Here is a 15,000-nt window from a genome sequence, read left to right on the forward strand (position 1 = left end):
CACCATTAAGACCCTTTTTATTATGCGGTGTATGGATTTACGTAGATATGACTATAGCCAGGTTGGTCGGCATAGGTAGAGGTGCATCTACTTTTCTTCCTGGCCTGACTGACTCATTTCTGTCTCTCTCTCTCTCTCTCTCTCTCTCTCTCTCTCTCTCTCTCTCTCTCCACCAGATTTAGGAGCTGCATTATTATTTAAAACCTAATTTTGTAGTCCCGCTCAAGTTTCGAACCCTGCTATGAGAATTTATTGTTATTGTTGTAATGTTTGGGTACAATCCTATATTGAGTAATTAATTTTCTTTCTGAAATAAAGCTGTTTGACTATTACGACAGAAAAAAAAAACCTTCGCATTTTGGTAGTTCATTGGGCGGAGTGTTGAATATCTATGGGTCCCCAATGACTCCTTTCTTTCTTTCTTTTACTGCGTTAAGGAAGTGCCACACTAACGGCATTTAAAACAGAGCATGACAAACACAACAGTGGTAGAGCACCAGTTCGCTCCCCAAACACTCGTTGCCTGGGCGCACCACCTCACGACCCCATCAGGTACCCACTGGGAGCACTCTAAGTACAGCCGGTTTTTTTTCTTCACATGGCCGCCCTAATTTATTCAGTCTTTTTTATTCATTCACCATTATTAGGTCAGTTTTAATCGTACGGTCCCTTAAACATAATGGGTTCTTCCTAGGCCTATGCTACATTTATACTCAAGAAGGTTCATGAAAATTGTGCCACCAGTTTTGGCGCAAAGCTGCTGACAAGCAAACAAACAAACTGAGCCTAAAACATAACCTACTCAGCGGAGGTAATTATTAGAGAAAACGGAATATTAATAATATAATTTCTGCACAAACATAATGATAAAGACTTTTCGGATAAAGTATTTCACGATCACATTCTGCCAAAATTCAGGCCATACCAAATATTAGGTCACTGATTTTTTTGGTGTGTGAATCTCACTTGAAGTCGTGTTGTACAGTATATTTCTTTAGGAAATACAATGATAAGAGCTAACGTAAAATTAGACATAGCATATGTACCACTGATAGACCACAAATTAATTATGAGCCAAAGTTTTCAGTAATCATGTCATATAAGCAGCAATATGGTAGGCAGGCTCTCAAATAAAATATGTTTAGAATATGAATTTAATGATTTGAAGCAAGAGTTTCCATCTCATGAAACATGTGAGATGTTAAACCAGCTGTTTCAGATCATGGAGGATCAAACAGAAAAGGCGCGTACTGTCTCTTTACCAGTAAACACATCATAAAAAGACACGCTCGTACCAAAGAGGCTCAGCACAACACGGTCCGGTGCACGTGTGCTGTAAGTTCTGTTACGAAGCTCGCTCCCACGGAGAGGACGTGGATGGTACGAGCCATTCTGTTGGACGTTCCGCCCTGAGGAAGTGAAGGCATACAGGCCAATTAGAGTAGCTAAAGCTAAACAAAGCTGCATGTCCAGGCGTTCATTACACGCTGGCCGGTGCTCCTGTTCACGGGTTCCGCAGTGAGCAGAAGTAACAGTGATCCGGAATCCTGGCAAATAAAACGAACACGCTAAGCTAATTGCTGATGAATAAGAAATATGGATTTGTCTAAGTGGCGTCGGGCAGTAAAACAATGGAGCAATTTATGCCCACGCGTCACCGAGGGTTACGCTGGACCGATACCTTTCCTATAAATTGGTGCAACAACGAGTGGTACAAAATAACAACGGAAGACTTGGAAGGGGGTCACGCTCTGGCCGCCGTCTGGCCCTCTTCCACCTTTATCTGTGTCCCTGTTTAGCCTAGCACTATTAGCAGCGCCATGCTTATCGCTCCGCTCTGTATAAATCACTAGCCCCACCTTCATTCGCCATCCCTGGTCACAGCGTCCATCTCGGCCAGCCCGTTGTCACACAGGCTACATCTCTGCCACTCACTGCCTCACTTCCATCTCCACCGGTGCTCCGTCACGCCCGCCGTCCACCCCATGCAGCTCCGCCGCTCCATTAAGACAGTTTATAGCCTCACCCTCTGCGATAAACACCAGTCAAACACAATCAATAGCAATGTTTTGTACTCTATAAATACTGTGTTTTCGAAAGAAAACAGAGAGGAAGTTTGGAGCCGGAGAGGGGGCTGAGTTTATATGATATTGAACAGTAATAAAAATTCTCGCATACAGTTCCCTGAGTCGCGGGGATAATGATTTGTGAATTATGTAACTTAATTATACTGAGTCGCCGGTGAAAACAAAAGAAATCCATACCACACCTGGCGAAGGGGGCCACTTAGCCCACACGAACTCCGGCCTCTACGTGTATGTGTGTGTGTTTGTGTGTGTGTGTGTGTGTGTGTGTGTGTGAGTGATTAGGTACATAAATATGTTTTATATATATATATATATATATATATATATATATATATATATATATATATATATATATATACATATATATATATATATATATATATATATATATATATATATGTATATATATATATATATATATATATATATATATATATATATATATATATATATATATATATATATATATATATATATATATATATATATATATATACATTATATACATACATATATATATATATATATATATATATATATATATATATATATATATATATATTTTTTTTTTTTTTTTTCACCTTAATAAGGAAATCTCTATATTACTTCCAAAGAGGCTGCCCTGACCGTTCCTTCTCCCTTTCCCCGCTATAAAGGACTGGTCAGAGGAGGGAAGGAAAGATTCGTGAAATTAAACGGTGGAAGTTTTTTTTTCCTCTCCTATTGAATACTGGAGCTCAATAAACATCCGTCTTATTCATTTATATCCTCTTCACACACACACACACACACACACACACACACACACACACACACACACACACACACACACACACACACACACACACACACACACACGCACGCACATTGAAGGGTTGTGCAAACATCGCAATATCGAGAAGGATAAGAAGTATGACAAAGCGGCAGAGAACGGTCGCTGCTGTGTTAAATCATCGCTGCCCGAAAGGAATCTGTCAATGGCTATGTGTTTTCGCGCAGTGTATCAGCTACAAACAATGGAAAAAACAGATTTATAACAAAACCGATGTTGTTTCAAAGGTGAAGGAGAGTCGTGTGTCTAGTGTTCGGGAGAGAAATATGTTGGGGTAATTGAGGTGCTGGGAGGTAAGGAGGGGGTGTGGAAGGTTGAGTTTTGTGTACAGGAGGGAGTGAGGGAGGTGGGGTGCAGGAGCGTCAGGTGTTGTTTTGGAGGGTGGCGGAACTGAGTGATAACAAGATTTTTTGGAGTGGAAGGGGTCGTTAGAAGGATATTTAGGGATTTGACAATTGGGAAGTCTGGCACTGAGGTATACCAAGGGCTGGGGAGCAGGGAGGGGAGGGTGTAACCACGGAGGTCGACGCACCACCTGAAGATTACGACCAATCCAGCGTGTCCAGGCGCTGATTGGCCGCGGTGAAGCGTCGCGCACACTGGCTGGCCGGGGCGGGGCACTGCTGGCCCTTCGGACACGTTGGCGAAACCGTTGTTCATGCGAGTTATGGTTGCTTATCACACCTTGGCGAGCACACCTGCACCTCACGAGTGCCTCTTACCGAAAAATGCCATAATGCAGGCTCTAATTTCTTCGAACTAACTGGTGCTTACTGCAGAGGATAATGCTAGAAAATAATAGGTTTCCATTAAGGAGTGACAAACACTGCCTTGGCGTGGTCACGGAGAGTTTTTTCGTCATATATACAAGAAAAATGTTCGTTAATTTAAATTGCTCATTGGTAAGATTGCACTTCACCAACACCTTCTCTGAGTACCTTTCTCTCCGGCCTTCGACACCATGTCGGTGTATACATGAACAGCTTCGCTGCGTCCCGCCACGATGTATCACACTCGACGTTTTCGACCACTTAGACGCGCTTCCCCGCCGCGCGCAGGGAAAACACGCTTGAATTAGCAGCGTCAGGGCCCAGATGGATCAGCTGAGGGATGGGAGTGTCTGGGAGGGAGTGGCGGACGCGGGAGGTGATGGATGTCTCGGCTTCCTTTAGCCTAGGCCTCTCAGCGACATACAACTCGACATCTGTCTTATGTTCTTCAAAAGTATAGCGCGTTCGAGGGCGTCATGTTTGCCTACGGTCCTTATTTGGAGAATGTCAAGTCACACAACTGAGACATCTCGTTTTCGGTAGTTGTGTATCTATTTTAACTGATTTATCGGGATTGTGTTTCTCTTATAACTTTGTGTTTAGGTAAAGTAGCTGTTAAGCAGTATTATATAGGCGGAGGTACACATGTACGGAAGCGTATCATGTTGGGACCATGTCGAAAAACGGTAAGTCTCCCGAGTCGTCCTCTTCTTCCCTCGCGTCCAAAAGCTCTGCGTGCACGGAGCTTTCAAAATTCCATATATTCGATAATTAATTTTCAGCAGATACACGAAGCCGCTGATGAATGCCAGGATGTATTCCCTCACGAGGACCTTTCTGTGGCTGAGATTCTTGCCCTCCACCCATCCTACAAGAAACGTCCAGTCGTGGGTAGTGCGGTGTGGACGTTAGGGTCGCCTGTTCACCGCACTACCTTGCCCTTCGCGAGTTTATAATAACGAAGTCTGGAAGTGCTCAGGATCAATCTCAAGAGCACAGCAGCGTATCAAGGGTGATTGGGTTTCAGTTTTTGTGTAGATAAACTGTCATGGCAACGGAATTGATCAGCGATCGGGGGCAGGGGTCACACTAATCACTTTTCCGAGAGTTGGGATGATGCGTGGTCTATCGCCAGGGCAACGCACCACTCACAATGTGCCTGATTAGATTCCTCCGTCCTCCGTCACTCCAGCTTCCAAAGGTCCAGCCGGGCCTGGTGAGGGGAGGAACCCAATAGCTTCACGGCCGCCCGATAAATCCAATATTGGAAAAAAACGCTTCCGGGAGTAATAACAGCGCCATGTGAGCCTCCTGTTGACCAGCACTCTTAATTGACTCTTTCCTTACTTACCTTGGTCTTTGGTGTGCACAGTGGACTGACTCCTCGGGCTGCGTGTCCTCGGCGGCGTCGCGTGTCATGACCTGAACGACGGGAAAAAGGTACATTTAGAGCTAAGAAATCCACCCTCGCTCCTGGAACTGGCGTCACGCTAATTACACCATTTATCCACCACGTTAAGCAAAAAAACACTTTAGCGATGAAACTCGTGCCGCGAAAGCTGGTTCTTATTCACTTACGGTTACGAGCCGTCACTTCTCACCTGGTCCAGACCGTCCCACCCCTCCTCACCTGTCGACGGGGAGGCCAGGTTTTATTTACTCTATTTTAATCATAGGCGGGGAGAGGGGAACTAACGATTATCAACCCCAAATTTTTCTCTTGACCAGGGGAGGAAAAAAAGGCACAGGCTGATAATTCCCCTTTCATCCTCCGGTGGCCTGACACGCACGGCTCGATAAGGGAGTTGCCTGGATGAGCAGGGAATTAATTCTATATTGATTTATTTTACGGTAAAAGGAAGGGAGGGGAGAGACGGGCAGAAAATGAGGGGAGGGGTGAGGGGAGGGCGAGGGGAAGGGGGGGGGGGGTTAAAAAACATAAAGGAAAATGAGAAGAGTCGAACAGAAAAGGGTGAGGGGAGAAAGGAGAGGGGAATGGCGAGCGTGTGGAGTTAAGGGAAGAGTTGAGGCTTAAGGAAAGAGCAAGAGGGGAGGAGAGGGGACGGTATAAGGGAGATTGGAAGGTAAGGTATCCGGAGACTAGAGAGCAGTGGGGTTATATGAAAAAAAAATAACACGTAAATGAAAATATAATGAGATTACAGATAATAAAAGAAGCTTGTGATTAGAAAAAAATAGCAAGTTCTAATTCTGCTTTAATATGGCCTTAATGCTTATGATCAGCGACGGTGTTTTCATTAGAGGACTGGCGCTGTGTGTGATCGATAATGGACTTTGTGAGTGACGGTAAAGATGTAGGAAATACGAAACAATTAGAAAAAAAAGTGAAGATTATGAATGGCAGTAATGATCAAAGAGAAGCGAGCCCATAAAACAAACAAACAAAAAAGTGAAAGAAGAGATAACCGTGAAGAAGACAAGGGAGAGAGAGCAAGGCAGAAGTGCACGAGAAAACATTTATTTCACATGATCAACCACCTCGTTAGGCCGTTCCAGCGATGCTTCCTTACCCGAGTTTGGATCCAGAGACCGCCTCACCAAACGAGCCGAGCACACACACACACACACACACAGTCTTACAAACACCTGTAAAAAAAGATACAAGTTTTTTTTTTTCCATTCGTCACGGAAACTCATTAAGAAATCTCGCAGTCTGCATGCACAAGTCACCCAGGCAAAGTAATTAGTGTTTTCTTTTGTTGCACGAATCGTTAGTGTGGAGAGCGCCAGGCTGGGAGTGTAGAAGAGTGCGTCGCTGTGCTTGTTTTCAGCGGGAGAGGCTTTGGAAAGTGTTCTTCATCAACTTAACTAACACGCGTAAGCCACGTTGCCAGATTGTCGTACTCAGCCTCTTATATTTATCAACTTCCGACCCAAAATCTGTCTCCTGGTCCCAAATAACTAGATTCATTTATAGTTATCGTTAAAATAGTTAATTCCTGATGTTTCTTGGCAATAGTTAGGCGTCAAAAACGGTGAATACTATGCTCGGAGTACGATAATCTGGCAACTGTGCTTGAGAATCTCTAGTGTTGAGCCAAACAGGAATAACATAATTGCTTTCGTTGTACTTGCGCCTCCGTGGTATACTAGTTTGCACGCCTAGCCGGCCGCCGACCCTGGTTCGAGTCCAAGACCGGGAAGACATAGCGCAGCCCACCCAACAGTTCATCCGCCCTTTGGGGCTGGTCGATAAATAGGTACCTGGGTTAACTGGGGAAGGTAAACTGTGATAACTCGGATGCCATACATACGTGCCCTGTGTTCCGAGGTAATGGCTTCTCACCTACCACAAGCTCAAGGGCCAATGGGACGAAAATGAACATCGAGGTCACGCGCAGCTATAGCGTATGCCCGCAACTTTAACTTTACAGTACCCGCAAAAAGTATGCGGAAAAGCTAAAAAAAACGATAAATCCTTTTTTCCCTTTACTTAATACTTTTTATGGCCACCACGGGCTTTCAGAATAAGCTTTAGGCGAGGTCTTCCTGGGGCGCCCTGGAAATGATTGACGTGGTGGAACTTCGTTTCGGGGAAGATTCTTGGCTCGTGAAATGAGGCTATAAACAGCGTTTTTTTCCTTTCCCTGTTCACCTACAAATTTCTTTCACTGACACGTTTTCTTCGTGATAGGCAAGACTACGTGCCTTTTCTAGATCAGTGAGGTTCTTGGGACCCATCTTAGGGGTGTGCGAAGGTGTTGGTATGGGAAAAAGCAGGGGAGAAGAAAAGGCAGAAATTTCTTTTCCTGGCAAGCTTTCATCACCATCCATTCATGCCGGAGCCACATGTGGCACTGCCACACTGGCCGCTGGCGGGAAACAGGACTGGGAGAGCTGCTATTTGACTGTAGTTGCCAAAAAATACTATAATGAGATCTAAGCCTGCTACCTGCTTGGGCAAGCTCTTATCATGGAAGGTCACTCATATGCCACAACCAGTGCATTTTCCGCATACGTTTTGCGGGTACTGTATCTTGTTAAATTTTCATCCCTTTTTTTTTAGCATTTTCTTTTCTCTGACAATTTCTCCCTATGTGAACAGAGTGTTGCATGCGGTTATTGTATATTCTCATTTTGTGTTCAGTCCTTGGTCTGTCTCCTTTACCATCAAACAATAAAACAAACAGACGGTCAGTACAAAGTCCCCCAGACATCTCCACACACCACCGTCACAACTCCACAAAAGACAGACATTCAAGCTGGGGCAGAGCGAACACATCCACCGTCATTTTCAGGCAATAAGGCTTCCCGCGTTTAAAGAGGACCCGGATGGCGTCGGTCAAGGAGGACATCCGAGAGTGATTCTGCTGTTCATGAATCTATATTGGGCGCGGCGAGGGTCAAGTTGGCACGGCGGCGAGGGACGGACAGCCGGCATGGGTACACTCATCCGTCCACCTCCACCTCCACCTCATCCTCCTCTTCCTCAGCCAAACCCACCTCCCATGCCCCACCTTCCATTTCCTCTTCTACCACCACCTCAGTCCACCTCTGCCGCCATATTTCCTGCTACCTCCATCTCCCTTGCCACCTCCGCCTCCTTTGTCACTTCTTCCACTCTCCACTTTTACCTCCCTGGTATACCTCCATCTCTTCTGCTACCTTCATTTCTGTCCGCCTTTACCGCCCCTTCTACATCTCTCTCTCTCTCCGTCCTCACCATCCCTGTTACCTCCACTTCCTCTATTGCCTCTTTCCCTTTCCACTTCCTGCCCACACGCCACTTCCCGATGATGATGACTCCTAAGTGCGTGTCCTTGGACGAGCATCTCCTTGTTCCTATGTTAATACGTGGGGTCCTCCAGTACAGTGTTCGTGGTCCTTGAACATCTTCCTATTATAAATATCCGAAGGCACGCGGCAGGAATATTTAATTGGCTGTTTTCCTTACGTCGCCTTGCGCTGACGTGAGTTTATGATCACGGCATTTTCATAGATTTGATTATTTTATTCCCATTTCTTATGATGATTATTTTGACGGGGACATCAACGACTGACTCTGAAATCCTCCCTTCGCATATGACGCACTGTTTTTCGTACGTTGTCGTCTCGTTGTCATCTTACAAGCGGTGAATCCTAACGACATAAATCAGTAGTTTCGGCGATGCTTAAAACACCTGGACATGCATACTGACTGACGGACGGGCTGACGAGGTGGCACCATCGGCGACCTTCAGCGATGTATGCCTGCGAGTATTTATGTCGCCTGAGGGAGGACCACTGAAAACTCACGCAGGAGGAATGCTCGAGGGAATGAGTGATGACGGCCACCTTGTTTGTGTGTTTGTGGCTTGGGAGGAAGGAGGAAAAAGGTAATGGACAGGAGGATGAGGATGAGGAGGATGAGGATGAGGAGGAGGAGGAGGAGGTAGGAAGAGGGAAGGGGAGAAGGCTGGGTAGTGAATGTTGATGGATGTCACAGAAGCTCAAGGTTTTTCTGTGTGTGTGTGTGTGTGTGTGTGTGTGTGTGTGTGTGTGTGTGTGTGTGTGTGTGTGTGTGTGTGTGTGTGTGTGTGTGTGTGTGTTTAAAATCGTTACAATATTTATGAGCACCCACACGCCCACCAGTCAACACACACATGTACATACTTATAACCAGACATACGCACACGCTAATACATACATACATACATACATACAATACATACATACATACATTCGCAAACAACCATAAACACACACACACACACACACACACACACAGAGAGAGAGAGAGAGAGAGAGAGAGAGAGAGAGAGAGAGAGAGAGAGAGAGAGAGAGAGAGAGAGAGAGAGAGAGAGAGAGAGAGAGAGAGAGAGAGAGAGAGAGAGAGAGAGAGAGAGAGAGAGAGAGAGAGAGAGAGAGAGAGAGAGAGAGAGAGAGAGAGAGAGAGAGAGAGAGAGAGTGTGTGTGTGTTACTGAGATTCATATAGAGATTCAGACCACACAGACCCTACGGTCCAGGCTAGGTGGTTTATCCTTATATCTAAGGGACGTACTACAAGTCCAGTCCAATAAGTTTCGGGTTCCTACAGTGGTCGGTTTAGGGGACGTACTACAAGTTCAATCGTGGTCGGTTTAGGGGACGTAAGTGGTCGGTTTAGGGGACGTACTACAATTTCAATCCAAGAAGTTTCGGGTCCCTACAGTGGTCGGTTTAGGGGACAAACTACAAGTTCAATCCAAGAAGTTTCGGGTCCCTACAGTGGTCGGTTTAGGGGACAAACTACAAGTTCAATCCAAGAAGTTTCGGGTCCCTACAGTGGTCGGTTTAGGGGACAAACTACAAGTCCAATCATGGTCGGTTTAGGGGACAAACTACAAGTCCAATCCAAGAAGTTTCGGGTCCCTACAGTGGTCGGTTTAGGGGACGTACTACAAGTCCAATCCAAGAAGTTTCGGGTTCCTACAGTGGTCGGTTTAGGGGACGTACTACAAGTCCAGTCCAAGAAGTTTCGGGTCCCTACAGTGGTCGGTTTAGGGGACGTACTACAAGTCCAATCCAAGAAGTTTCGGGTCCCTACAGAGTTCGGGATGAATAACTCTTTAGGGACCCGGAACTTCTCGAATTGGACTTGTAATACGCCCCCAGTGGAATTACATGAAACCGAATGACCACCACGACAATGCATTTCTACCTTAGCGAGTATTAAGGTAAAAAAAAAAGTGGCGGTTGAGTTTATTTTTAAATGAATCAGTCGTGTTGCACTGTACCACTGGAAGTTTATTCCATTCTCGTGCTACAACATTGCTGAGGAAATTTCATTATAAAAACTGCAATAACGCGGTGAAATATTTCGAAATCTCTAGCTCATCGTTGGTTCAGTTGGTAAGCTGTGCTGATTTCTACTTAAGCCCAGGTTCGATCTCTGGCACTCAGTGATGTACATTTTGAGACTGGTGATTGAAATTTTGAGATAGATTGATAAAAAAGATAGAGAAAAAGAAGAGGGGCAGTAAAAGAGGAAGGGAGATCAGAGAGAAAGACAGACACGTACAGACAGACAAACAGGTAAGGGAGCAAACAAGTAAACAGATGGACAAACAAGCACTTTCTTATACTTGATACCCAGCACGCCACTTGAAGTACCAGAGGGAGATGAGCTGTGCAGACAAGAGAGATGTATGGCAAGAAGAAACGAACTTAAGGAAAACGCGGAGAGGCAGGCGAAGGGAAGAAATGAAGAACTGGTGGTAGAAGGAAGGGAAGGTATATAAAAGGAAGGGAGGACCTCAGCTACAGTGTCAAAACTCAACGAACAGGAAGCTTGGAGAGTGTTGGAGTAAAGAGACTTGATGTAAAAGGCATAGGTCTTCTTCATAATTCATCAGGAAAACAAATAATGTAATAAGGAGGAATGTCTTGGTAAGGGATAAGCACAAAATCCATCCCATTACAAAATCAAGATTGAAGGAGAAGAAAAATGCATATAGACTAATGAAGAAATGAAAAGAAGGAAGTTGAAAGTAGCAAAAATATAGAATTTGTAGACGTTGATTAAAATATTATTAAAAAAAGAGAGAGAAAAGAGAATCATAAAAGAGAAAAGAGAAAAAAAGAAAAAAACAAAATTCGGGTGTATAGCTTTAGGGTCAAAAGTTTAAAACAGAACGTGGAAGATAAACAATGTGAACTCACGTGAAAAGGAAGGAAGGAAGAAAGATCAATACAAAGAGGGAGCGAAAGGAAGGGAATGGATGGTCGGAAGGGAGTGTGAGAACGGTGTGTTGTTTGAGTTAGGGAAGCGAGGCAACACAAGACTCGAGTTACAGATGAGCCTTCATTTAGAGTGTTGTGGACGGACGAGGGAAAGCCACAGAAGAGAACAGAAGAGAGAGTAAAAACAGAAGGGAAACTCAGGAGAAAAAGTACGCCAAGAAACGAAACAATAGCACGCCTGTAGGTATAGTTTAGGGTAGTTTAGTGTTTACTGTTTAGAGGACTAAATTTTAACGTATATATAATTATTTGCTCTTATACAGGGGTCGGAAAGGGTGGCGCTATACAGTAAAAAAAGGAGAAAAGCACAGCAGCGAATGGACTTTTACAATGATGACGATATTACGACACAGTATCAGTGATCGATAAATCCTTCGTGCCAGAAACAGCGGCTGCAGCGCCCCGGTGGCACCCTCCTCGCCCTCTAAATATCTTATTCCATCAGCTATCGAGAAAAATATCTAAGCTGAGGTTACTCATTAGGGAACATTTTGAACTCAATGGCTGGAACAAACGAGGAATTGTTGTGTGTTTTGTAAGTGTGAGGTCAAGTTTATGGAGCACTAAAGGAGGCGGAGCTGCCCCATAAAGCCTCGGTTCGTACAGTGCAATCAACCAGTCATTATACGGCATCGATGGTCGTTTTCCGGCACTAGTACTTACTTCCGTAGCGACGTAAAGTGGAAATTAGGTAAGAGTTACACGGCGGCAAGCACTGTCTTTAGGAGTGTAGAGGCGGCGGCTGCTGGCGAGGACACGCTTGGGCCCATGCATGCACCTGGTGGCCGGGCAGGTGGCACCTAATTGAGTACACGCAGACACGCATGGACGTCCCGGGAACAACACGAGGGGAGGAGATATTTTTCATGCATCAGACAGCTTGGCAGGCGAGGAAGGGCTGCTATGAGGGGACCGGCTGTGAGGGAATGAGGTGGGCGTAAATTCATAGGCTATAACCATCAAGGCGTTTTGGCTGGCGGCACCTCGATGCTCACTCCTAACATTTCCTTACCTTTAAGAGCCCAGTACCTGAACGGCCTGTCACACTAAGAACGCTGCATTATGAGGAGGAATGAGAAAGAGGAGAGCGACGCACGAATGAATTCTCTTCTGTCTCCTGTTTCTTCATTAAAATACGGTACCACACTAACAAAGCGATGCGACACCAGATAAACTCTTGAGCAGAGGTACAAAGGGAAGACAACAGAAAGAGGAAGAATATACGAACGAAAAAATAAATGAAATATCGAGACAAAACAATTGTTATATATTTTTTGCCTAAGTACAACGAGCTTCTGAAACCTACAACTAAGACAGTATGTCACATTGCTCTTTATCACGTCACTAAAGTAAGGTAACGGAGATCACTGAAGGAATTAGCTGAGGTCGGGGGCACGCGGAAGTGTGTGACGCAATATTATTTTTTCATCATATGCCAAGCGTGTGCCATAAACTATAACTACATGCCGGTGGAAATGATAGAGGCACGTGTCATGTCTGAAGTTGAAAGGCAAGGGCATCAGCATCGCTTACGAGCCATACAGCTCCCCGCGTTTTGCCTGACCAGACGCAGCGCTGAAAGTTATGATCCGCTGAAAATCTATGGACGGCGCTTCGGGTCCCTTTGTGGGTAAACGGAAGATGCGAAAACCTTACTCTGGGACACGCTTCACACGGTGCTCTGCCTGCCTTCAGATGGCAGTGGGGCCGTCACTGTCTACTAGGAAGACATTATTTTTTGTTCTCTTGTTTTCTCAGCAATTCTATCACACCCTTTCGTTAGATCACGTGAATGAATAACTTCCCCTTAAGAGCCACCAGACACTATCCGGCTACTCTTCACCTCAACTCCTCCAGCTCGCAAGGAACACTAGTACGACGGGAGGCACTGCCATGAACTCTCACACATGCAGGTGTTACTCATGGAGATGTAGATCCGACAAACCAGTGTTATGTTTACAACGTTAGAAAGACTCAGTCATTGTCTCAGCAGCTGAACAGTCGAAAGGAGTCTCTTTAAGAGCCACAGAAGAGGTTCATGAGCAAATAAAAAATACGTTTCGACTTGGTAAGTGTTTGGTTAATATATATATATATATAGATATATATATATATATATATATATATATATATATATATATATATATATATATATATATATATATATATATATATCATATATTTTAGAAGATATGCTAAATCATGAACAGTGACTGGAATAAAGGAAAAACTGAAGGCCCCCTAGTTTCCCTTCCCCAGCTACTTATTTCCCGGCCAGCCCACGGGGTGTGTGAAGGGATGGATGGATCACGCGTCGCCTGCATCTATCACAGACATGCCCAACAGGTACTATTGCTATTCCAACTATTCCAGCAGTACAATTGCTTACCTGTAGTTCATTATTTTTAACACCCGTGCACCACCAAATTCACCTTGTCAAAAGCTGTACTACTGGTAATGTGATGCTTTTACTACTCGATAACTTACTGAAAATGAGACATTGGAAGGACTTGAAAATATACCTCCTCATAATACGTAGCTATTTGGACACGGAGAAAGTAGAAAAAGTACTAGAAAAGTTTTGAAAAAGAAGAGAAACTTTGAAAAACAATAACATACGAAAAGACAAGACAGTGTTCAAAGACTCATATTTCACGATAAACAACAACTTTACCACAAGGAACATTTAGAGAGAGAGAGAGAGAGAGAGAGAGAGAGAGAGAGAGAGAGAGAGAGAGAGAGAGAGAGAGAGAGAGAGAGAGAGAGAGAGAGAGAGAGAGAGAGAGAGAGAGAGAGAGAGAGAGAGAGCATGTTTATGAAATCATCTAAAAACCTTAATTTTTTTTATCGAATTAATGATCTCGATGCTTTATAATGATTTCACAGTCATATCTATTGGATAAATATCTGAATGTTGGTGTGCCCTTATTGTACATGTACGTGTGTGTGTGTGTGTGTGTGTGTGTGTGTGTGTGTGTGTGTGTGTGTGTGTGTGTGTGTGTGTGTGTGTGTGTGTGTGTGTGTGTGTGTGTGTGTGTGTGTGTGTGTGTGTGTGTGTGTGTGTGTGTGTGTGTGCTCAATTTATTTATATTTACCTTTCACTTGGACGTGTGTTGCACAGCTGTTATTACCAAACTTTCCAATAGAGTATGTAAGGACACACGTACATTTTGGTATCTAGTTCTCGTTGTCACATATGACATATTATTGTATTCATTATCATACATTTAGAGCAACTTGGATGAATTATTATGACAATGTTTTTTGTTGACAATATACCCCGACGTGCAGGCCGTTGCTAAGGCCTCAACTGAACTGAGCCGAGTGGCCTCAAGGCTGCGTCCCTAGGCCCGAAATTGATGTAAGCGCAAGACGACACCGCTGAGCCGCGACCACCCAGCTGCCATGACAAAGGCGAGTCAGTGTCCTCCCTCATGGCGGCAGAAATTACCGCTGCGCCGCCGCCGCCTCCGCCTCCCACGTGAGGGACACCCCACCTCCTCCTCCACCACCACTACCACCACCGCCATCATCATCATCATAACCACCACCTGCACAGCCTGCCTGCAAACACCAGTAACGCGGGAG

Source organism: Eriocheir sinensis, chromosome 10, assembly GCF_024679095.1.
Source record: "Eriocheir sinensis breed Jianghai 21 chromosome 10, ASM2467909v1, whole genome shotgun sequence".
In the NCBI taxonomy this organism is placed as follows: Eukaryota; Metazoa; Arthropoda; class Malacostraca; order Decapoda; family Varunidae; genus Eriocheir; species Eriocheir sinensis.